This window comes from Lissotriton vulgaris, unplaced genomic scaffold, assembly GCF_964263255.1.
Source record: "Lissotriton vulgaris unplaced genomic scaffold, aLisVul1.2 SCAFFOLD_1207, whole genome shotgun sequence".
In the NCBI taxonomy this organism is placed as follows: domain Eukaryota; kingdom Metazoa; phylum Chordata; class Amphibia; order Caudata; family Salamandridae; genus Lissotriton; species Lissotriton vulgaris.
In genome coordinates, this window is record NW_028243675.1 from 259,139 (window position 1) to 285,185 (window position 26,047).

Consider the following 26,047-nt stretch of genomic DNA (forward strand, 5'->3'; position numbering starts at 1 on the left):
CAGTATCTACGCTGCTTTGCTCTGCAAAATGATATGGACTGGACAATGTTAATTTGGATGGCTGAGTTTGCATATAATAATGCCATACACTCCACCTTGGGTTGTTCTCCTTTCTTTTGTTTGTATGGGTATCATCCCAATGCCCTTCCCTTTGAGGTACCCGTGCATTCCCCTGTACCCAGCATTCATGAACATCATGCCCATCTCAAGGCGGTGTTGGTGGCAGCCCGTAACAGCTTGGCGAGTGCTCAATCTTCCCAGAAACGCTTTGCTGATAGGAAGAGATCACCAGCACCTGAATATGGGGTGGGAGACAGGGTGTGGCTTTCCACTAGGCACATACATTTGAGAGGGGAAAACAAGCTGAAACCTAAGTATGTGGGGCCTTACAGCATAGTGGAGGTTATTAACCCTATGGCTATGAGATTGTCCCTCCCTGATTCCTGGAAGATACATCCCGTATTTCATGTTTCCCTCCTCCTTCCTTGTCCTGATGGTGCAAGAATACTGGATAGGCCACTTCCTATTGACATTGATGGGCAGGAGGAATATGAGGTGCAGGCTATCCTTGACTCCCGTATGGTTAGGGGTAGGATCCAATACTTGGTTGGGTGGAAGGGTTACGGACCTGAGGAAAGAACGTGGGAGCCTTTGGCCAATCTGAATTGTCCTGAGTTGGTCGCGCAATTCCATGAGAAGTATCCTGGGAAGCCTGGACGACCGCCGGGACGGCAGTCCTCGAGAGGGGGTTCTGTGGCGATTTTGAGATCACGAGGACAGTATTCAAGGTATGCAGAGAAATCAGGAAGAATCATGGTAACTACAAGTCCCAGACTGCCCTGGGATTTCCTAGTGGGATATAAGCACTTCCTTTCCAAGGGGAAAGTGCTTGTCAATTAATCCTGTTGGAGAATCAAGGAGGGCGGATGGTGTTCCCCGCCGGATCCCAGCGAGAAGAGCACAGCCTTTTTGGAAGCCTTTTTGTCCTGACTTCGAGTGCCTGAATACCGGCTGGTATTGTAAACCCATTTTTGATTGTTGGAGAGAAAAGCGCGGGCTCGCCTTTTCTCTACTTGTCCTGAAAGCCTTGGAAACTGGATACTTTGTTTCTGCTTCGGCCAGATAGTAAGTGTAGCCGCGGTGTTATTGGGAGGCGCGAGACGCTTCTGATTTGACACGCGAGAACAGAGAAAGCGTTTCTATTTCTGTAACGCGACCGGATTTTGGAGGCGCTCATGGAAAAACGCTGTTAGTTTGTAGCAAGGTTTTTGTGTAGTTAAGCAGGTGTTCTATAATCCGCTGCTCCCATGATTGAGCGCCCCCCCTGTCATTTTGCGCATGCGCACAACCTTTACGCATGCGCAGTTCCATTTTCATGACGTGTGCACTACGTAGCCATAATTGGCTGCCTCCCGCTTTTCTGCGCAGTTTGTCGCAGACAAATCACAAGTCGTCTTACTGACAGTCCATCGGTTGTTCTACGTTGCCATGTGTAAACACTTCATTCATTGGCTCATCAGCTTCTAGTCAGCGCGCTCTCTTTAGACGCCGAACTTGTAAGGGTTGGAGCTGTGAGTGAGGCGTCCGCGCGCGAGCGAAGGTGCTGGCACTCCAGGATACTGCGCCTCACACCTCGGGTACCTGGGCACCGGGCTAAGGCAGCTAAGAGACCGAATCACCAGTGGCAGCGTGTGGCCTGGGGTGGCGCGGGCGTCCCTATCCTCTTTCTAATAAATTGGTCCGCCGGGGAGAAGGCTCCAGTGTCGCCCCAATATGCAGCGCAGCGGCGGCTGCCCTGAGCGTGTGGCCTGGGGTGGCGCTGGCGTCCCTATCCTCACGCCAGGGAGAAGGCTCCAGTGTGTCCCAAACGGCATCCCCCGACCTGTGTCTCCTACTCGGGGGATGCCGCCGTCGTTCTATCTGCGGACTGCGCCTAGCGGCGTGCACCACTCCCGCCGCCCCTACACACTCTACACCCCTGCCACAAATCGTGCGACCTAGGCCCCTCACTTTAGAATCCACACATTTTGTTTATTTTATTACTCAGCGGGTTAATGCATCTACCGCAGAGATCAGTCTCCACCAAGAAGATTACAAGGTTAGACCTGAGTAAGATAATTCGGGATCCATAGGCGCTGGCTATATAGATCAGCGTGTACCCTGCAGGACACATGAGGGGTCCCTGCAAGGCACCACTTCCCACCTAGGTCGATGAAATTAATACAAAACACGCATTTGGTCAGGTTCGACAAACTTTATTAAAAAGACAAGGATGCTTACTGTGTCTCATATATTAAGGCCAGGTTTTGAGGTAGAATAACAAGCAATCACCCCGTCCACCCTTGAGTGCCATACAATAAGTATGCAGACTAAAACATAGATGGGAAAGTTGATCAACGGGTCTAGTCAGCACAATGATGGAAGGCTACTTAGGCAGTACGTGCATATTATATTCTTTTTGCAGCGTGCACAGAGCTACCACGCCTAACAACTCTGCATACAAGATGTAAAGACGCCATCTTGAGGCGTGTCAGCTTCAAGAGAAGCGCGAGTGTCTTTAAAGTGGAATACTAGGGGAAGGCACTGTTTAGGTGTAACCAGGTCACAAGGGGCGCCAAACCAGTGACATTGTTTTTTATTTTGTCGTTTTAGCTATAGCACGGTAGGCTGAGACACCAAGGAGGAACCAGTCTGCTAATTGTTTGCAAACCTTGAGAGCCAAATCATGCTTTTAGCTTTCCAAGGTCGATAACATGTGGACAACCCAGCAGGGTTTTTATATATTATTGAAGACACCTCAATTACGAGTGTGTTCTTCCGGGCAGGGTCCTGGCCAGTCCTATCCGTGGCACTGGCCCAAACAGCATCTCTCTGCAGAATCCTAATCACCCAAGGAATACTAATATTACGCAATAAGGAGGGTGCTTTCAAGACACAGGTAGGCCTGGGCAGCCCAGGTTTAATATACAAAAAGGTGCATTAAGGCCACAACAAGGAAAAGTCAAGAGCACATGAAACGAGGAGATAATGGAGTGCGTAAGACAGGGAAATGTCTCCACACTTCGACATCTCTAGCTGCCCATATCTGGGGGAAGTAGCCCACAGAAGCCAGAAATCGTAATTTAGCCTGGGTCAGACGTGAGTAGTTTAAAGAGCCTGGAGCTTATCTGAAGCTGTTCAAGGTATGTATGAGCAGTCCATACCAGGCCAGACATCAAGCCAGCTCTTGTCAAGTGTGAGAAGCTCACCCAACTTGATCTCAGACTGCCCGAGGTCAGGCCTGTGTAGCTCATTCATTCCAGAGGCCTCGAGCATAATGAGTTCACTCGATTTTTCTTTACATTTATAGAATTCAGAAAAAGGCCCAATTAGCAGGGAGTGTTGTATGAAGAAACCCGGATGTGTGTCCTGCATGAAGGATACAAAACGCAAGTAATCTACGTGTCATGAGCAGAGCAGGAGACCTAGAAGTAATTATGCGACGAAGACAGGGAAGATCAAAAGAAGTGGGCTGGATCTAACCACCTGACGACCAATTCCTCCTTCATCCCCTGGGCCAGATTTCTAGGTCACATGGCTCTCTTCATGCTATTTAAACGGCTTTGATGCCACCCAGTACAGAGTGCTCTAGTTGCTCCATGTCAAGTGTCAGCTGCTGCCTCCGTCCAAAAATCTCAAAGGGGTCTCCTATCAGGTATGAGCAGCGCAGCCACACCACAGAGTTCATGCTTACACATGTCAAATAGAAGTTACTCTCTGCCCCCTCGGGAGGCTAAGGTGTTCTGAAGCGTGTCCTCTGCACCTATAACCGTTCTTGAGCCCTCCTCCCTCCCAGCACCTAAGGCATGTATAACCCTTTAATACAAAGGCCCCATTGCTGCCTTTTGGATTAAAGGATAGAAACAGTAAGGCTCCTTGCGTGTATTCCACAAAAGTATCAAATAAGATAACTCAACAAAACGAATGCCACCTACAGAGGTATCCTCCTAGGGCTGGCTCTGTTTTTCCTCCTTATGAGGTTGGTAATACATATGGTTGGCAAGTGACTATGTCACGAAGACACAATCTTTTTAGTACTGGGCTTTCGTGCATGTGTAAAGAAGCATCGCAGTTCAAGGAAGGTGGTCCTGTTTAGGCAAGGGGCTGCGCCTTCTGCTCACTGGGCACTACCACCTCAGCCGCCCCTTGCACACACTGCACATTGCCACTAGTTCTGCGAGCTAGGTAAGGGGCAGCGTGCGGCGTATGCAACACTCGCCTTCTGCACACGGGGCGCTAACACCAGCGGCACGCAGCACCTCAGCCGCCCCTGCACACTACACCCCTGCCACTAATCCTGCGAGTTAGGTAAGGGGCAGTGCGTGGCGTGTGTACATGTGGCATGCCGTGGTACTCACTAACCTCCTGCACCAGGAACACCAACTCCAGCAGCATGTATCATCCCAGTCACTCCTTGCACACTTTAGGTGTTGCACACTTTAAGTATTTCACACACGGTGTGTACATGTGCATAATAACATTCTAACGAGAGGCGCCTGCCACTGGTTCTGCGAAGTAGGTGAGGGCTTGCACACTGTGTGTGTACACCTGGTATGTCATGCCAGATTCCAGCCTCGTAGCACACTAAACACTAGTCATCCCTCAACAATACTACAGCTGTCTATGCGGGACAGTTAAAACCATGCACTTACGCACATGCAAGTTGTAATACTTTCGACATACCGTCATCCTGCACACGAACACTACCCCTCAGGACAGGTCCAACATGGAAAGATTTGACAGTGCACACCGCCACCCGATGCTTTCCATCATGTGTGCACACGTCTACCATGTGTGCAAACGTCCCATAAGTGTCCTCTCTCTATCGCCCTCCCTCTATTTATCTATCCCGCTCCCTCTATCTATCGCCCTCCCTCTCTATCAATCGTCCTCCCTTACTCTATCGCCCTCCCTCTCTATCTATCGCCCTCCCTCTATTTATCTATCGCCCTCCCTCTATCTATCTATCCCCCCTCCCTCTATCTATCCCCTCCCTCTCTATCAATCGCCCTCCCTCTCTATCTATCTATCGCCCTCCCGCCCTCTCTATCGCCCTCCCTCTCTATCTATCGCCCTCCCTCTATCTATCAATCGCCCTCCCTCTATCTATCGCCCTCCCTCTATCTATCTATCGCCCTCCCTCTATCTATCTATCGCCCTCCCGTTATCTATCTATTGCCCTCCCTCTCTATCTATTGCCCTCCCTCTCTATCTATCGCCCTCCCTCTATCTATCGCCCTCCCTCTATCTATCTATCGCCCTCCCGTTATCTATCTATTGCCCTCCCTCTCTATCTATCGCCCTCCCTCTCTATCTATCGCCCTCCCCCTCTATCTATCGCCCTCCCCCTCCCTCTATCTATCGCCCTCCCTCTATCTATCGCCCTCCCTCTCTATCTATCTATCGTCCTCCCTCTCTATCTATCGCCCTCCCTCTCTATCAATCGCCCTCCCTTACTCTATCGGCCTCCCTCTCTATCTATCGCCCTCCCTCTATCTATCTATCGCCCTCCCTCTATCGCCTTCCCTCTCTATCTATCAATCGCCCTCCCTTACTCTATCGCCCTCCCTCTCTATCTATCGCCCTCCCTCTCTATCTATCGCCCTCCCTCTATCTATCGCCCTCCCTCTATCTATCGCCCTCCCTCTATCTATCGCCCTCCCTCTATCTATCGCCCTCCCTCTATCTATCGCCCTCCCTCTATTTATCTATCGCCCTCCCTCTATCTATCTATCGCCCTCCCTCTCTATCTATCTATCGCCCTCCCTCTCTATCTATCTATCGCCCTCCCTCTCTATCTATCGCCCTCCCTCTCTATCTATCGCCCTCCCTCTCTATCTATCGCCCTCCCTCTCTATCGCCCTCCCTCTCTATCTATCGCCTCCCTCTCTATCGCCCTCCCCCTCCCTCTATCTATCGCCCTCCCTCTATCTATCGCCCTCCCTCTCTATCTATCTATCGCCCTCCCTCTATCTATCTATCTATCGCCCTCCCTCTATCTATCGCCCTCCCTCTATCTATCAATCGCCCTCCCTCTATCAATCGCCCTCCCTCTATCTATCTATCAATCGCCCTCCCTCTATCTATCTATCGCCCTCCCTCTATCTATCAATCGCCCTCCCTCTATCTATCTATCGCCCTCCCGTTATCTATCTATTGCCCTCCCTCTCTATCTATCGCCCTCCCTCTCCCTCTATCGCCCTCCCTCTCCCTCTATCGACCTCCCTCTCCCTCTATCGACCTCCCTCTCCCTCTATCGCCCTTCCTCTATCTATCGCCCTCCCTCTATCTATCGCCCTCCCCCTCCCTCTATCTATCGCCCTCCCTCTATCTATCGCCCTCCCTGTATCTATCTATCTATCGCCCTCCCGTTATCTATCTATTGCCCTCCCTCTCTATCTATCGCCCTCCCTCTATCTATCGTCCTCCCTCTATCTATCGCCCTCCCTCTATCTATCTATCGCCCTCCCGTTATCTATCTATTGCCCTCCCTCTCTATCTATCGCCCTCCCTCTATCTATCGCCCTCCCTCTCTATCTATCGTCCTCCCTCTCTATCTATCGTCCTCCCTCTCTATCTATCGCCCTCCCTCTATCTATCGCCCTCCCTATCTATCTATCGCCCTCCCTCTATCTATCGCCCTCCCTCTATCTATCGCCCTCCCTCTATCTATCGCCCTCCCTCTATCTATCAATCGCCCTCTATCTATCAATCGCCCTCCCTCTATCTATCTATCTATCTACCGCCCTCCCGTTATCTATCTATTGCCCTCCCTCTCTATCTATCGCCCTCCCTCTATCTATCGCCCTCCCTCTATCTATCGCCCTCCCTCTATCTATCAATCGCCCTCCCTCACTCTATCGCCCTCCCTCTCTATCTATCGCCCTCCCTCTCTATCTATCTATCGCCCTCCCTCTATCTATCGCCCTCCCTCTATCTATCGCCCTCCCTCTCTATCAATCGCCCTCCCTTACTCTATCGCCCTCCCTCTCTATCTATCTATCTATCGCCCTCCCTTACTCTATCGCCCTCCCTCTCTATCTATCTATCGCCCTCCCTTACTCTATCGCCCTCCCTCTCTATCTATCGCCCTCCCTCTCTATCTATCTATCGCCCTCCCTCTCTATCAATCGCCCTCCCTTACTCTATCGCCCTCCCTCTCTATCTATCGCCCTCCCTCTCTATCTATCGCCCTCCCTCCCTATCTATCGCCCTCCCTCTCTATCTATCGCCTTCCCCCTCCCTCTATCTATCGCCCTCTATCTATCGCCCTCCCTCTATCTATCGCCCTCCCTCTATCTATCGCCCTCCCTCTATCTATCGCCCTCCCTCTATCTATCGCCCTCCCTCTATCTATCGCCCTCCCTCTGTATCTATCTATCGCCCTCCCTCTCTATCTATCTATCGCCCTCCCTCTCTATCTATCGCCCTCCCTCTATCTATCGCCCTCCCTCTATCTATCGCCCTCCCTCTATCTATCGCCCTCCCTCCCTCTATCTATCGCCCTCCCTCTCTAGCTATCGCCCTCCCTCTCTTAGCTATATCCCTCCCTCTCTAGCTATAGCCCTCCCTCTCTAGATATCGCCCTCCCTCTCTAGATATCGCCCTCCCTCTCTAGCTATCGCCCTCCCTCTCTCTATCTATCACCCTCCCTCTCTCTATCGCCCTCCCTCTCTCTATCTGTCGCCCTCCCTCTCTCTATCTGTCGCCCTCCCTCTCTCTATCTGTCGCTCTCCCTCTCTCTATCTGTCGCCCTCCCTCTCTCTATCTGTCGCCCTCCCTCTCTCTGTCGCCCTCCCTCTCTCTATCTGTCGCCCTCCCTCTCTCTATCTGTCGCCCTCCCTCTCTCTATCTGTCGCCCACCCTCTATCTATCGCCCTCCCTCTATCTATCGCCCTCCCTCAATCTATCTCTCGCACTCCCTCAATCCCTCTATCTCTCGCACTCCCTCAATCCCTCTATCTATCGCACTCCCTCAATCCCTCTATCTATCGCACTCCCTCTGTCTATCGCCCTCCCTCTCTATCTGTCTATCGCCCTCTATCTATCTATCGCCCTCCCTCTCTCTATCTATCTACACCATGTAACTTGCCTTATCTGCATACTCTCTGCTAATTTTATGTTATCAATTTGCAGGATTATGGCGGTATGCAGAGACCTGGAATTGTTGTCGACTACCAGACAAATCTGGTATTTGGTGGGACTGCTGGAAGGTGGATGAAAAGAAAGATGATGCAATCGCTTAATAAACCCATTGGAGGGGCGTTTGTCGGCAAAAAACCTAAATTGAGAAAACCTGGATCAAATGGCAATGCAGTCAAAAAAGGTATGTTTCTGGATAGAGGTTTCGCCTGGCGATCCGCTGCACAGCAGCGTTCGCGCAGGCGAAAACTTTTGTTTAGCAGTATGGGTGCTTTGTCCCACCTGCTCTTCCATTGGCTAGCTCCATAAATGGAGGCTAGCCATTGGAAGGGACATCTGTCTGTTATTGCCCTCCCTCTATCCATCTATCGCCCTCCCTCTATCTATCTATCTATCTATCGCCCTCCCTCTATCTATCTATCGCCCTCCCTCTATCTATCTATCGTCCTCTATCTATCTATCGCCCTCCCTCGATCAATCTCTCGCACTCCCTCTATCTATCTGTCGCACTCCCTCTATCTATCTATCGCACTCCCTCTATCTATCTATCGCACTCCCTCTATCTATTTATCGCACTCCCTCTCTATCGCCCTCCCTCTCTATCGCCCTCCCTCTCTATCTATCGCCCTTCCTCTATCTATCTATCAATCTATTGCCCTCCCTTCCTCTCTATCGCCCTCCCTTACTTTAACGCCCTCCTTCTCTTTCTTATCTATCGCCCTCCCTCTATCGCCCTGTTCTCTTCTCTTCTCACGTACTGATCTGCTGCTCTCTTCCACCCTGCCTCCTTCTCTAACTCCCTGTTCTCTTGTCTTCTCACGTGCTGAACTGCTGCTCTCTTCCACCCCACCTCCTTCTTTAACTCCCTGTTCTTTTACTGTGCTGATCTGCTGTTCTTTCACCCCGCCTCCTTCTCTAACTCCCTGTTCTCTCACACACAACCACACCACACACAAACAAACCACACGCGCTACCAGACCCAACCACACACATGTTTATAAGCATTTTATCTTCTTTATTTCTCAACTCACTAATGCAAATGAAAACCTGTACAGCAGTGTCCTTACTGCAGTTTTCATAATTGTAGCCAAGAAGTATCTACACCTACCAGAATGGCAACAACTGCTGCTTAGCCTACGAATTCCTTGACCACCCAACATTGGTTCTTGGATTATGCCTGCCATTATTATAAAACTGTTAACACATTTTTGCACACCATGTAACTTGCCTTATCTGCATACTCTCTGCTAATTTTATGTTATCAATTTGCAGGATTATGGCGGTATGCAGAGACCTGGAATTGTTGTCGATTACCAGACAAGTCTGGTATTTGGTGGGCCTGCTGGAAGATGGATGAAAAGAAAGATGATGCAATCGCTTAATAAACCTGTTGGAGGGGCGTTTGTCGGCAAAAAAACTAAATTGAGAAAACCTGGATCAAATGGCAATGCGGTCAAAAAAAGGTATGTTTCTAGATAGACAGCTTCTGGTTTTTAGGTTTCGCCTGGCGATCTGCTGCGCAGCAGCGATCGCGCAGGCGAAACCTTTTGTTTAGCAGTATGGGTGCTTTGTCCCGCCTGCTCTTCCATTGGCTAGCTCCATAAATGGAGGCTAGCCATTCGAAGGGACATCTGTCTGTTATTGCCCTCCTTCTATCTATCGCCCTCCTATCTATCTATCGCCCTCCCTCCCTCTATCTATCGCCCTACCTCTATCTATCTCTAGAGATTGGCTCGTAAGGGAGAATGCGGTTCCAAGTCTAGCCGGTGCCATTCAGCCGCCGCTGTGTGGCTGGCACCAGAGGGTAGGTCCGACGACAGGGTATGTGGGGTCCGGTTAAACAGTTTTCGTTTAGCTGGCACCGATGGGTGAGGCGCACAGCCTGGGATGATGACGGGCTGGGTAGACTGGGTGTGTGCGCTGCTACCAGAGGGCGAAGTTCGAAGATTATGTCGCTGGCGGGCAGAGATGGGGTCTGATGGCCAGGGTGCAGCTGGCATACGTCTGTGGCTTTCACTCGATTATTGTGCACCCCCTGCCTGCCATGCTCTTCTGCGCTCTTCTCCCTGGCAGGCTACGGCAGCCAGGGCAATGCCTCATTGTCTTTTGGGAGTGGTTGGCAGGTTGGCGCTCTCTTGTAAACGCCAGGCGCGCCGCCCAGCGGCTGCTCTCTGAACTGCCTCCTGTTGAGTTCAGACGGAACCAGCCTTTCCCTTTTCTGCCTGAACCTGGTGCCCAGAGCAGGCGCCCGTGGCCCGCCCGCATCCATCCCCCCCGAGGCCTGGGCCGAGGCTGTGCCGGTGGAGCCGCATTCCAGAGGAGCCAGACCCGGCCGGCTCCGAGCTCGGATTCCTTCAGAATGCAACTTCCGGTTGGGCGAAGTTTGCTGTGATGGAGCGCAGCAGGCAGGTGTTGTAGTTACTCAGTGAGTGTTTGTCTGTCGGAGGCGTCCTGAGCCGGGATATGGCGGACAGAGAGCTCACCCCCTCGCTGCCACCCCTTCGGCTCACGAACAGGTGGGCGCTGGATTATTTTGTAATACTGGGCGGGTGAGATGCGGAGTCGGTGCTGGATGAGAGCGAGGTTTAGACGAACGAGTGGCTGGGATGAACCTGAATCTCTCACCCTGCACTGGACCTCCACACCCGTCACTCACACTGGACCCCGGCACCCGTCACTCACACTGGACCCGATCACCCCTCATTCACCCCGCACACGTTATGCACCCCCGCACACGTTATGCACCCCCGCACATGTTATTCACCCCCGCACTGGTCCTCGGCACCAGTCATTCACCCCTACACTGGACATTGCCATCACCACAGGACCTCTGCAGGAATCACTCACAACTACACCATGTCTGCCTCCCGCCACTAAACATTGAATCTGAACACCCCCACTCACCCCTAGATCTGAGCACCTGCTACTCACCCCTGGACCAGAGCACCCGCCACTCACCCCTGGACCAGAACACCCACCACTTACCCCTGGACCAGAGCACCCGCCACTCACCCCCTGGACCAGAGTACCCCTACTCACCCCTAGATCTGAGCACCCGCTACTCACCCCTGGACCAGAGCACCCGCCACTCACCCCTGGATCTGAGCACACGCCACTCATCCGTGGACCAGAGCACCCCCCAGTTGAAAATTAACTTAGGTGAATCTGAAGGAGCTACATTTTAAGGTGTATTTCAGAGTGCACAGTCTGTTACGATGAGACCCAGGGGCTTATTATGTCTGTGGTGCATTGAACCTTGGGGGCAAGTCAGAAAAGCTCACTATATCCTCGTTGGCTATTATTACTAAACCTTAGGCTTGCATTAGAGTCTAATGGGCCTCTTTCACTTGGACGCGACGTGTTGCTTGTATCTGATTTTGGATATTACATAAAATGTGACAATCGTGGCAGATCTGGTATTAACATTGGTAAATATTTCAGGAGTTACTGGCGATTAAATTGTGGAAACATGATTTCTGGTATTTATGATGCAACTCTCCCCCCAGCAGCAAAGGGAAACTGGAAACCGTCTCGTAAATTAGGCGCGTTTGCTGTCCTACCTCCAGGCTATTTCAAGCAATAATTGTTTAATAAATAGTTGAAATATTGATTTGTGACAGGAGGAACACGCTGTAGAAAATGTGACTCTAGTATGTAAGGCATTATGTATTGCGATAGGAATGGGGAGCTCACAGAAGTCCGCGCATACTTCTTATCCTTTGAATACACACACACACCCACCCACTAAGCAATCTGTATCCTGTGCTCTACTCATTCCCCACACGCCAGATTTCTACTCACCTTTCACCCTCAGCTCTTACCTGTGCCCTCAGCTCTTACCCCTTTGCCCTCAGCTCTTACCCCTTTGCCCTCAGCTCTTACCCCTTTGCCCTCAGCTCTTACCCCTTTGCCCTCAGCTCTTACCCCTTTGCCCTCAGCTCTTACCCCTTTGCCCTCAGCTCTTACCCCTTCGCCCTCAGCTCTTACGCCTGTGCCCTCAGCTCTTACACCTGTGCCCTCAGCTCTTACACCTGTGCCCTCAGCTCTGACCCTGCCCTGTGCCACACATTGAATTGGAGATCTCTGCCTCGTCCACAGTTGCTAGATGGACCATATCAGTAATATTCATTGGCAGTCTGGGATGGGACAAAAACCTGACTGGAGGTGGTAGGGGGTTTTTGGGGAACTTGGACGATCACATTGTCACTGTTAATGTGTACTCTCCAGCCTGGCACGCTGCTGCAGCCGGTGACTGCTCCTCTGAACTCTTCTCTCCTTCCCAGAGCTTAACACCAAGAAGCTTGGCTTTGACGAGTTCTTGCCCATGCTGCAGACAATTGCGAAGAACAAGGACCAGGGTACCTACGATGACTTTGTGGAGGGGCTGAGGGTCTGCGACAAAGAAGCCAATGGCTCTGTGATGGGCGCTGAGCTGCGACATGTACTAGTCACTCTGGGTAAGAGGCCATTTTGGCACAGTACTATTTTCAAGGCAGAGAGTAATTGACTGCTGAACTCCCCAGCCCCCCTGCAGTATTCAGGGCCCCCCTTTCTGATTCCGAGCTTAGATTTCTACCCGCGTCTGGATATTACAGTTAATGTGCCCTGTTTCAGCCTTACAAAGTGTCCTATCAATCTCATTTAACTGTACATTCTTTTGGGGCGAGGGAGGATGGGGACATGGTTGGGTTACAAGTGGTTTTTGGATTGCCCATTCTACAGGCTAGAGCTTTGACTGACTAATAGTTAGTCTTGGTGAGCCATGTCCTGGAAATTGGTGGCGTCCTTGTCTTGTGGGTAGCGGCCTCTTCAGAACATCTGCTCTGTCTGGTTTTACCCTGGTGGCTGGCTAGTCTCACCAGCCAGTGCTGCTTCTGTGGCGGAAGTGTATTTGGTGGGTAAGTGCTGGGTCTGAAGCTGTGCGTGCTGCTGCATTCTTGGCAGTTAATCTGGAAGGTGTTTGATCGAAGCCTGTGTGCATTTTTGTCCTTTCCTTTGTGCAGGTGAGAAGATGTGTCTGTGTGTGGCTCTGTCTGTGTGTGTGGCTCTGTGTGTGGCTCTGTCTGTGTGTGTGGCTCTGTCTGTGTGTGTGGCTCTGTCTGTGTGTGTGGCTCTGTCTGTGTGTGTGGCTCTGTCTGTGTGTGTGGCTCTGTCTGTGTGTGGCTCTGTCTCTGTGTGTGGCTCTGTCTGTCTGTCTGTGTGTGTGTGTGGCGCTCTGTCTGTCTGTGTGTGTGTGGCGCTCTGTCTGTGTGTGTGTGTGGCGCACTGTCTGTGTGTAGCGCTCTGTGTGTAGCGCTCTGTGTGTATAGCTTCTTTTGTCGGCTCTGTGTGTGGGTGGCTCTGTCTGTGTGAGAGTGGCTCTATATGAATGTCAGTGCAACCCATCACGTCATTAACAATTACAGACCTTCACATCGCCAACACCTTGGCATTGGTTTGATAGTTGAAATAATTGGGCAGTGTGGTGGTTATAATATTAATTATGTGTATCTCAAAATAAAGGCTTTGTCAATGTGAAGGGCATGTCTTTGAAATTGGATGGCCTCTTCTCCCTATTTCTTTTTTTTCCAAATCCTTGGGCTCTCTCAGACATTTGCTTCCTACAGGAAACTCATCTTAACTCGACCCCCTCGCCCAGGTTGAAGAATTCCAGATGGGCTCATGTTTACTCTGCTATCTATTCAAATTATGCGAGGGGTGTTGCTGTACTCATACGCAGGGGGTTGGATTGGCGGGAACATTCTCGCGTGCTTGATGTGGAGGGGAGATATGTCTTATTACACGGTTCCTTGCAGGGGCGGCCTATTGTACTAGCTGCAGTGTATGGTCCAAATGTGGACGACCCAGATTTCTTCAGAGGGGTTTGGGCGGAAATTGCTTTACTGGACTGTGGGTCAGTTGTGTTGGGAGGTGATTTCAATATTGTACTGCATGATGAAATGGACCGTAGAGGCGTAAGCAGGCCGACACATATTAGAGCGCGACAGGCAGTCTTAGATGTGATGAAGGAGGGTATGCTTTCTGATGTGTGGAGAGCCAGGCACCCAGATGCCAAAGTGGGTACTTGCTACACTTGCCACAAGGCTACCTGGTCCAGATTAGACTTCTGGCTGGTGTCTCCGGAGGTTGCAACGTGGGTGACAAAGGTTGATATACTGGCCAGGTCGCTGTCAGATCACGCCCCATGCGGATTGGAGCTGCGACCCCCAAACGCTATTCACAGGGCATTCACATGGCGCCTCCCACCACACGCGCTCACGGACCCAGTATTTGTAGAAGAAATTAGAGATGACATAGTCCATTATTTTGCCGAAAATACTGGATCAGTCTCATCTGAGGCCATAGAATGGGACGCCTTTAAGGCTGTGATCAGAGGTCAGTGCATAGCACGGAAGGCGGGAGTCCTGCGTGCCATAAGGGACACGTTAGCTAAGCTGGAGGGGGAACTGAGAGACCTAGACGCTGCCTTTAGTGCTGACCCATCATTGGAGATAGCTGGGGCTCTGAAAACCAAGCTGCTAGCTTTTAATGAGGAAGCGGAGAGGGAAGTACGGTTCCTGGGAAAACGGGCAGAAGCACGCAGATATGGGGAGGGGGACAGGCCGAGCAGAACACTAGCTAGGTTGATAACTCCTTGCACACAATCCAATTACATCCACACCATATATGACAAGGCCGGGAACCTCGCGATGGGCCAAGAGGCAGTACTAGGCGCCTTCGCGGATTTCTATGCCTCCCTCTACACCTCCACGCAGCCCACGATACCGCCCACTTTGCAAGCCTTTTTGGATTCCATAGCTCTCGTATGGTTTAACAATAACCACCGACAATACATGGACCTCACTGTCACGGTCCAGGACATAGCCCAGGTGATAAAAAGCATGCCGGCCAACAAAGCCCCTGGCCCAGATGGCCTGACAACAGCCTTCTATAAAACCTATGTGGATGAGTTGGCGCCGAAACTGCATACAGTGTTTGTTGAGGCCCTCGAATTGAATTCCCTACCAGACTCCATGCGGGAAGCCCTAATAATTACACTCCTTAAACCTGATAAAGACGAGCTACACCTAGATTCCTATAGGCCCCTTTCTCTGATAAACGTCGATGCTAAAATCTACGCTAAGGTAATTGCGGATCGATTGCAGCCTATGCTGCCTATGATTGCACTCCCTGATCAGTCGGGGTTTATCCCGGGCCGCGCAACATCACATAACCTCAGAACCATTTTTTCTGTTCTCCACTACTTGCATCCATCTGTACAGGCGGCGGTGGTGTTCCTTGACGCCACCAAGGCATTTGACTCCTTAGAGTGGCCTTATCTGTTTAAAGTTTTGGAACGGATGGGCTTTAGCCAAAACTTCATGACCTTGATTAAACTACTGTACACGGAACCTAGAGCTAGGGTGAGTGTCAACGGTCTCGTGTCTAAGCCCTTCCGAGTCTCCAGGGGGACAAGGCAGGGATGCCCTCTGTCACCCCTCCTCTTTGCCATTGCAATGGAGCCGCTTGCGGCTCGGATAAGACAACACCACACTGCAAGGGGCATCGGATTTAGCTCTCGGAGCTTACTAATCTCGTTATACGCGGATGATGTCACCCTATACATCATCAATCCCAAGGACAACATGAATCCACTACTTCGGGAATTCGTGAGATTTGAGGGCCTAGCAGGAGTGTCCATTAACTGGTCTAAATCGGTTGCCTTCCCCTTGACGGACGAGACTAATCGCCCGGCTCCGGACTACCCTTTGAGGTGGGAGACGGACGCTGTTAAGTATTTGGGAGTCTGGGTCAGTCGGGATGTGCAGGAGTTGTAGACACTAAATTTCGGGAGGGCGGTAGACTGGCTGGAGGGGAAAATTGAGGTCTGGAACAAACTGCCCCTTTCCCTAGTCGCAAGGATAGCCTTAGCAAAAATGGTGGTTCTCCCCAAATTCTTATATTTGTTCGTGAACGTACCGCTACCAATGACAGTACACTTTCACGCTCGTGTTCGCTCACTATTGCTGAAATTGGTGTGGGCTGGTGGGCAAGCGAGAGTCTCCTGGGACCTACTCACACTACCGCTCCGACAAGGAGGTCTCGGTGCTCCTGATCTGAGGCTTTACTCCCTCTGCGCCCAAGCGCAATTTCTGCACTTCTGGGCCTTCCCTACTCCCTATCAACCGCATGTGGCGGTTGAACTGGCCGTGGTCGCCCCTTTGCCGCTGCGAGTGGCTCTATACGGTAAGGTCTCCTGCCCGTCGCGAGAATTGGATACCGTGGAGATGATCCGCTGGGCTTGGCGTGAACTGCAGAAGAGAGCGGGTCTCTCTTTGCTTTATGCTCCGGCCATCCCCCTTCGGGGTAACCCGATGCTGCCTTGTCTCACCGCCAGGGGAGACGTCCTCACGATCCGGGGAAAACGGCTGCACACATTCGCTGATTTATATCCGGATGGTACCTTCGTCGAGATGGACACGAACGAGGATGTCCTGCCAGAATCTTTCGCGGACACGCTACTGTACCATTCCCTCCGTGAATCCTGCAAAAAGATAGGACCCCACTTCCCAGAGGAGCCATGCACACTAGACGCCCTCCAGAATCTGCTTTCACGGCCTTCCCCCAAAAAGCTGGTATCGAGACTATATAACTGCATGCAGGAGCAGGCACCGATCACTGAGGCCATGGCCAAACAGGCATGGGCCGCGGATCTGACTGATCAGCTAACGGATGACATCTGGGAGTACTGCTGTAAGCAACTCACGGCACTGTCTCCGAACTATCGACTGCGGCTCATACATTTCAAGTTCCTACACCGCTATTACCGCACGCCGACATTGTTACACCGAATGGGCATCCGCGCAGATGCCTCCTGCTGGAAATGCGGTGGGGAAGATGCGTCCTTTCTCCACGTGGCGTGGAGCTGCCCCAAACTGGATTCATACTGGTCGGAGGTTTTTACAGCCATAAATCAAATTACGCATAGGAATGATACACCAACTCCTCTCCTGGGTTTGCTAGGTTATGTTAAAGACACTGAACCCTGCGACAGGAAGCTACATGCCCTACTCCTTCTCTATGCCAAACGACAGATCGCGCTACATTGGGGTAGGAGGGCTCTCCCCTCATTCACGGGGTGGATTAGAGATGTAACATATGGCCATACACAACTGACACACTACTGGGAGACTATGCCCACCGCTTCCAGACCTATTGATATCTGGGACCCGTTCATACAGTGGGCTAGAGAACGTGAGGGCTCGGACACCCTGGGGAGATCACCGGATTCAGGTGTTTCAGATGATATGGGCTGACTGTGTTCATTACGTGATTGAATGCTTGTTGCTTGTCAGCCCTGAGGTAGCGCGGACCTGCCCTGTATTGTCACACGCCCTAGCCATGCAACCCCATTGGCCCTGCATATGCCGCTGACCCTATCCCCGCAGACCCTCCTGCGGCCCCAGACCTCGGCGAATAGCCCCACTTATCCTCATCCTCTCCCCACCCCCTCCCCCCCTTCCTCCCTCCCCCCCCCTTTTTTTATTCTCTCGCCTACATGTGGAGGAGGTGGCAATCGCCACACCATCACCCTTATCGCGACTCGCCTTTACTCATGACACTCCAGCACAGGTCCGCGCAGCCCTAAGGACGGATGATATGTTGCATAGCAACTCTATGTACTTGCACCGCAGTTTGCTGTTTTAGTTTTTCTGACTGTTGGGGGGGTAAGTTGGGAGCAAACAGTGCTGCTGGACGTATCCTTCCTACTGGCCGCCGCGGCGGGTTATTGACCGCTGTTCGCTCCAAGGCGACCTGGTTGCTTCCTGATACATCTGCATGTCTGCGACACTGAGAGAAAAGTAAGATCACTTATGCGCAGGTGTTGTACTGCTCACGACCACGTTACTACTGTTTTATATATATCACTGGGAGTGCCAGCTCCGGCTGGACGATAGCCCTCGGACTGTTTTACTGACCCTTGTGCATTGTATACCTGATAGCGGCCTGCCTCCGGGTTGTTGGCGTGACGCAGTGTACATCATTTGTCTCTTTAATACAGAATAAATGTCTTACACCAAAAAAAAAAAAAAAAAAAAAAGTTTTACAACCCACTGAAAATGCCAAAGGTTCCAGGGACGTTAGTTTCATTTTTACCCACACAACCATAGAAAAGTTAGCACTTAAAATTTTAATAGGTTTTTTAAAAAAAGCAATTGCCCATGAGGGGGTCCCCCCATGTGTCCTATAGGTTCAGGATACCTGTATCCTGACTCGTGTTTTCACACTGTCAAACCCCCAATCTTCCAGGGTATTGGTGAGCTGCCAGTAGATTCAGAGCTATCCGTTGGAGATGTCTGCTTTAAATATAAATGTAATCCAGCAAATTCTTTATTGGTATTTCTAGTAAGTATAATTCTGTTGCAGTCTTGTATTCAACCAGAAATATGGCCATTCTGCAGTTCTACTTAAAAGCGAATTTCACACCACACATGGGTAACCCTTCAGCCACAGGCATAAAAGCATCAACAGCTTACCTTCTCTTTCAATAAAACTTCTCAATCTGCCCAATCTACCTTCTCTTTAGGAATGCTGGAAATCTCACTGGATGGAAAGCAATTTCCTTCAGCTGAACGCTGCAAAAACTGAGGTTCTGCTCTTTGGAGATGCCCCCTCCTCTGGTCACCTTCCTGGTGGCCCCCAGACTAGGCACACCCCCGACCCCGGCAACCACAGTCAAAAACCTCTGTGTTCACCTTCAACAGTCCCTAAACATGAAGAAACACGTTACTCACACAGTCTGATCCTGCTTCCACACCCATGGCTTACTAAGGAAAGCTTTTACTTATCTCCCCGACACAACAAGGAAAACCCTAACACAGGCCCTGATACCAAGCAAGCTGGACTATTGCAACGCCCTATTGATCGCAGCAAATGAGTCCTCCTTAAACCAATTGCAAATGATACCGAACACAGCCGCCTGCACGGTTCTGAATGCTCCCCCCAGATCAGCTTCCACTCCCCTCCCTCATCAGCTACACTGGCTGCCAATACGACAGCGCGTGAAATTCTAGATCTGCTGTCTCACACACAAAGCAATCTGGGGCAATGGCCCTCCCGATGTAGTAGAGAAACTTCGCCGCTATTACCCGGCTCGGACTCTGCGCGCCAGCTCCCAATCGCTCCTCAAAAGCCCCAACATAAAAAAGGCTAGACCCGGAGGCAAGTCCTTCTCGCACACTTCATCTGGAATCAACTACAGCTGGCCCTAAGACAGTGTTTGGACCATCTTAAATTCAGAAGACTCCTGAAAACTGCCCTGACAGAGTGAGGGAGTGAGAGTGGGAAAGGGAGGGAAAGGAGGGAAAAGGAGTGACAGAGTGAGGGAGTGACAGGGGGAAAGGGAGACAGTGAGAGGGAAAGGAAGGGAGGGAAAGGGAGTGAGTGAGGGAAAGGGAGACAGAGTGAGGGAGTGAGAGAGGGAAAGGGAGACAGTGAGGGAGTGAGAGGGAAAGGGGGGAGGGAGTGAGAGAGGGAAAGGGAGACAGGGGGAGGAAGACAGAGGGAGGGGAACAGAGTATGGGAGAGGTAGGGAGAGTGAGGGAGGGAGACAAAGAGAGAGCAAGAGATGTGTGTATCCCGGGTCTGGTGGCTCAGTGGACGAAGGTGTCCGCTGCAGGGACCAGTGATCAACCTCATGGTCAGTTGTGTTTTTTTTTGTTGCTCTAGCCCTGCCACTTGGCCCCTGAGAGAACGTTTGTGAGTACCCATGACCTATGCTGTGCTTCCAAGCGCTGAGATACCCCCCTGGGGGTGATTCAAGAGCTATACAAATTAAATAAAATCATTAATTAAATCAAACAAGTACACATGCTGCAAACTGATAAGTTAATGACCATCAACAATTAGCTTGCAGCCTGTAATGCTGTGGATGCACTTCCACCCTTCCTGCCTCCAGGGCTCACACTGCATATTGAATGTTCAGATCTGTTTACTCCTTCCTCAGCTTTGCAAATAACACTTCTTCCGTACTGAGTTTCACCCAAAAAAATTGTAGTTTCGCAGGAAATTAATTTCTTGGAAATGTGATGCCCACCCTCAATATTCCAGTCACCGCCCCCTCTGTACAAGGACTCCTCAGAGCTCATGGGCGTTCATAGACCTGGCATGGATTTTTCCATCCTATGGCCTGTCTGGACATACTCTAAAATTTAGAAGTCCTGCATATGTTCTCCCCGTTGTAAGATGCCTTTTCTAATAATACATTCTTTCTGCTTTTTTGTGATCTGAAATCTGAGTTCTTTACTTGCACTGTACACAAGACTTTTGCTGTTACTTTTGTAATAGTTAGTGTGCATTTGTTCTGCAAAATTTTGCTAAAGATGGTTTAAAACTTGTGTTTACTTTTAGGGTGAGAATCCCTTTGAAATCGTTGAACAAACAGGAGAATCGGTAGTTGAGGAAACAACTGATGCGAATGATGAAGACAATGAGCAAAACGAAAAGGAGGACATTGATGGTGAAAACGATGAAAATGAGGAGCAGATAATGTGGAGGCAGAAAGTGCAGATGTGGATGATGCTGCTGACCCAAATGATTACTCTGGGGACTTAACCACCACTGATGAAAACTAGTTGAGAAACTGCCCTGAAAGACCAAACACTTTAGCACACTGCATTGGTGGACTTAAAGAACAATTTTCCGCAAAGTTGAGCAGTTCGTTCACCCTGCATGCATTCCACTTCTGTTTTAATTGCCTATGGGCAAACCGGTTTTATGTTTTGTTTTTTTAGTATATTACGCACAGCAAATGCTTCAGTATTCTTCCAGTGTAAATTGTTTTGTTCATGGTTACGTTTTGAGTAATTTTGAGCAGTTGGAGTTCTAAACATTCCAATGTGAATTTTTCCAGTTTTTAGCGCCCAATGTAGTGTTGTATATAATTCAAGCTGTTGTAGCAAAGAAACACTGATTATGTCCTGCAGTAATAAAGGCTTACAACAAGATTATACACTTCTTTTGCACCTCTCCTATGTGGTACTGTCTACCTCAAAGAAGGGGTACACTCAAGGTGGTGTTTTATGCCCGGAGGTAGCGCCCCAGGGGGGAGCACTCGCCTGTTTAATGCTGATGAAAGGCTCTTTGCTGAGGTGTGAGATTGGAGAGGGTGCCGAGGGTATTCTGGGTGACGAGGTGTCACTGTAAGGCCTGGTAGCCTCTACATAATCAGCAGAGGTGAGGATGGCAAGAAACATCCGCTCTGCCTATGGGGGCCTTGTGACACCAGCTGGGTGATTCACCCACCGAGGTGTTCCTTTCTTGCTTTAAAGTGTTCGATTTGTCTTGTGTTTTTTCTGCACTTTTATTTAGCGCAAACTCCATCGGAAGGTATTGCAGCGCTTTAAATGAACACTAGTTACATCACACAAGGTCACTTTTTAAACAAGAAAAACAAGCATTTTCGGAAATTATGTAGAATATTCCATTTGTGGAGTGCTGCAGTCGGGGCCGGAGCTGAATTTTAATCAGGGGGGGGACTGCAGTGATGGACTGCAGTGTGTCTGCAGTTATACCAATGGCATAAATCACGCCGAGCCAGACTCTGCACCCACAGGCACCAGCTCCCGACTGTCAGGGTGGTCGGGAAGCAGCAGGAAAGGTCAGAGGTGCCAGGGAGAGGGGGCTGGACTAAGCATGAGCGGATTTTGCGGATTGGCAATCCGCGAATTTGCGGATTTGCGAACTCGCAATCCGCAAAATCCGCGAATTCCCGCGAATTTGCGGATTTTTTTTTTTTTTTGTGTTCGCCCGTGTTTCTGCCAGTTCGCGAGGGTTTTTACAATTTCGCAATTTGCGAACTTACCTGTCGGGTCGCAAGTTTTGCGAACTTGTTGTTTCTACGTGTCCAACCTGTTTGGGACACTCTTCTTCATCACTGCCACTCTCTGTCACCACTGCCACTCTCTGACTACTCATGCCACCCTCTGGCCCACCCATGCCACCCTCTGTTTCATCACCACACCCTCTGGTTGTCCAGTGTACATTATTTTCGGCAAAGCAAAGCACACCTTCCCTGCCTCAAGTGACCTGAATTAATTTGGGGCTGATTAATGTGTCACAGAATATTTTTTTAGCTGGCACCTGCTTCCTTAGTGCGCCCTGATTAGTGATCTTTTGCACTTGCTAAGTGCTTTCATTGTTGCAAAATTAGTTACAACACCTGCCCTGCCCCAACTGACAATAATGAATTAGGGGCTGATTAATGGATTTTAACTTCCAGCCTGGCTCCTGCTTGTCTCCCTTAGCTGTAATTCATGACCTTTGTGGCATATGTGTAACTATTCTGAGGTTCAGAGCAGGGTCACATAATAGTTTCAACTGGCAACTGAACTCTGGAGGGGCCCCTCAGGAAGCACTACAGGAAATGGCTACTAATGATGTGCCTGAACTTTTGAACCTGGTAAGTAGTTACTTTCAGTTTTGCTTAGATCGTATTTCTGCAATTTCGCACTTATTCGCGGGGCGCGAACTCACGCGAACAGTGCGAGCAGTGCGAGCAAAATCCGCTGCTCGCGGATTTGCGGATTTTGCAGGAAATTCGCAAATCTCGCGGATTGCGGATTTCCCGAAAATCCGCAAAATCCGCGAGCGGAACGGATTTTCCGCCCATGCCTAGGCTGGACACACAGGAACGGAGGAACCAAGGAAGCAAGAAAGAGCGGGGAAGACGAGGGAGGAAAGGAGAGGAGGAAGAAAATAATATGATAAGGAAGAGGGGCGAAGACAGGGATAAACGGAGGAGGGGGTTATGAGGGAGGAGAACAGAAGTGGATTGACAGAATAAAGACTACGGAAGTAAAGCTCGAAAACGAAGGAAGCAGTAGAGGCGGGCATGCAGGGTGGAAGGAGTAGAGGGGAAAGATCAACAGGATAGAAAGAAGAGAATGGAAGGAATAAAGACTGGAAGCTGCACATTGGGGACAGAAGAAATAATGAGCAGAAGTAGAGACGGAGAAAGGCAGACGGACAGAGAAAGAGACTGAAGAGGATGGGGCAATGTTGGAAAGAACGAGGAATGAGGTAAGAAAGAGAAAACCGGAGCGAGAACAAGGAAGGTGGAATGAAGAAAAGGAAATCAAATAAGGAAGGCAGTAATAAAGAAGATATGAGAATACAGGTGATGAAGTTGTAGAAAATATGGAGGAAGGGGAAGGAAGGAGAAAGTACACCAAAGCATGTAAGAAAATAAAAGATGCATCGAAGATGAAGAATGGGAGGCAGGGAGATTGACAGAGAAATACATGAAGGAGGAGACTGAGAGAAGGAGATAGAAATGGCAGGAAAGTGAACAAGTCAGTGTAAAGTGGTAGGTGGAATGAAGCACCAAAAAAAAGCGAGAAAAACTAGCTCTGGCATTGCGCGGAGTGGGGCGGGGGAGCGGCTTCCTTTCAAGTCTGATGCCGAGGCATGGTGTGGGATGTGGCTGGCGATGTGCACGCGCCTGGCTCACATGAACTGAATTGAATCCGCAGTTTGGGGAGACTTTTCGGAAGCCTTACTATAATCTCGCCGAACAATGCTTACGCATTGGTTTAGCGAGACCTAACAATTAATGTGTTCGTCTCTAACACAACTGGTGCTCATGTAAAGCGCTCTGATGCCTTCAGGTCTAGTTCGCGCCCCCCCACCCACAAATGTATAAACTTCACACAGGATGACTTCCTTCAGGATGTCCTGCACTGCTGCAAGCTCCTCAGTCCAGGGCGGCACCTCTGAAACTCAATTCTTGCAAGAAGAATTGACATCCACCTCAAATTGTGAAAGCCTTCAAACCTGGCTGTTTATAGTTCCTTGAAGCTGTGAGACAGCATGCTGCTGAAGCACAGGGGATACGGGTTTGCAGTCACAGAGGTGTAGTTTGGTCAGTAAGATTGGGGGTGTGAGCTTCAGATTTCCCAACAATTGCGCTGGCATTTAATGTTATAATACATTATACAACAAGCAGGGTGCATGAGAGGGGCTAAAGTGGCAGTGGAAAGGGAGACAAATGAGGATGGGTAGCGGTACTAAGTGAGAGAAAACACAATATTTTGTAAAATAACCAACATTTATGAAGACTTTTAAAACAGAGAGGAGACAGTGTATTTTTTGTCTGCATGTATGCAAACATTCCTGGTGAAATCCGACCGACACCTCACCATACCCGACTTAAAGCATCTGTACCCAACTATTTACCAGAAAAAGCATTTATTAGGGGGCTGTAGCACCACAAACACCCCTCCAAAGATACGGGGCCCAGATCTCAGGATGGGACCTAAAGAGGTCACCAGGCAATCTATCCAGCCCCAGTGCTTTACCCAGTGCCAGTCTCTCTATTGCGCGGACCACCTCCCCAAGGCTAAATTCCAATCTGTCGCCAGATTGGGATAGGACGGCAGCAGCCACATCATTGGAACCTTCGAAGATATCTTCGTAGAGCTTACCAAAGTGGTCTTCCCACACAGAGGCTGCAATGTTGGGCTCCACTGCAGTTTTTGGTTCGCCGGTACCAATGTTTACCAAAGACCAGAATCTCCTAGAATCCCTCGTCTCTAGGGCGAGAGAGAGATCCTGCCATCTGTCCCAGTCCCACTCTGACCTTGCCTGCGCCATTATGTCCTTATATTCCCGCCTAAGCTCAGCGACCTTGCCCCTGTCTGTTCCAGCTTTTATTGCTGTTATTAACTCAGACTTGGACTTTTTACAGTCTGAGTTATACCAGGTAGAGGTTCGAGTCTTTTGCTTGCGCTGCACTACTTCCGGGAAAAGAACCTCACCCAGAACGCCCACTAACTCTTCGTGGATTAAAGCTAATTTATTATTAAAGTTTTGAAGTCTGGGTTGGTTAATTAAATTATCCAAGTCCTCTAACTTGGGGAGTGCTAGCTCATACAATTTCCTAATGCTTTCTTGCAAATTTACCAGTTTCTCCCATTTTACCCTACGCCTGTTGAAGGTGAGAACCAGGTTACTTAGGTCCTCCCTGGTCTCAGCGGGCTGCGGTCCCACTGCAGCTACAGGATACACCATGTCTAATAAAAGTGAATTGTGGTCACTGTCCGTTCGTGCAACTACTTTAAAATCTTTAACCTTGGACCACAGGCTAATATCTACGAAAATGTAGTCCAGCCGCGATTCCTGATCCTTCCTGTTAAAAGTACATATTGAAGGGGTGTCTGAGATTGTTCGCCCATTGCAAGCCCTTAGAGCAAAATTAAGTGTCAAAGACATAATTTGCACTGCAAGAGGAGACCAAGATTTGGGATGTGGAGATTGACACACCGGAACACCCCAAAAGTCATCTTCTGCTGTGAGTGCGCCTTCCCTCAACCCTTCCAGTGGTTCGAAGTGACTATTGAAGTCTCCACCCATCAGTATCTTACAGTCTTTGGGTAGTTGGCCCAGAAAGGACGAGAGATCATCAAGTGTAGGTGACTCCATGGTGGGACCAACTGGACGAAAGTACACATTTATGATTGCTAACTTAGGGGCATTGGGCCATTCGAGCAACCTGGCACTCCCACGTTGAATGAATCGCAAGGGACTGAAGAACCTGGAGTTATAGGGGAGCGCCAGCACGCAGTTAAGCGCCTGACAATTTTCAGTTGTTATCGGAAACCCTGAACCCAAAAAAGGTGATTGCTTACTTGACGGCGGACATGCCAGAAACCTTGGTAATCAGGACACAACCCTTGGCCATGGGTGTTGAAGTCGGCATGGAGGTCTTCATACATCAGAAATGCTAGGATCTGTTTCTGCTGACAGTGAAGGTGTAATAATAATTCACATTGGCAAAGCGCAAACGATCACCCGTAAGGGTCTCGAGCTGTAAATGTAAATGTAAATG

General features: G+C 50.0%; 1 long non-coding RNA gene across 2 annotated transcripts; it reads left to right on the forward strand.

The window, feature by feature from the left end:
• The first annotated feature begins 1,549 nt into the window (after positions 1-1,549).
• On the forward strand, positions 1,550-20,821 carry LOC147668253 (uncharacterized). Of its 2 annotated transcripts, none has more exons than XR_015304140.1 (5): positions 1,550-1,571; positions 8,176-8,365; positions 9,454-9,644; positions 12,465-12,638; positions 20,572-20,821. It is a non-coding gene; the product is annotated as an uncharacterized LOC147668253 (long non-coding RNA). The 2 variants fall into 2 exon arrangements; XR_015304141.1 differs by lacking the exon at positions 1,550-1,571 and adding an exon at positions 1,590-1,637.
• The last annotated feature ends 5,226 nt before the right edge of the window (positions 20,822-26,047 follow it).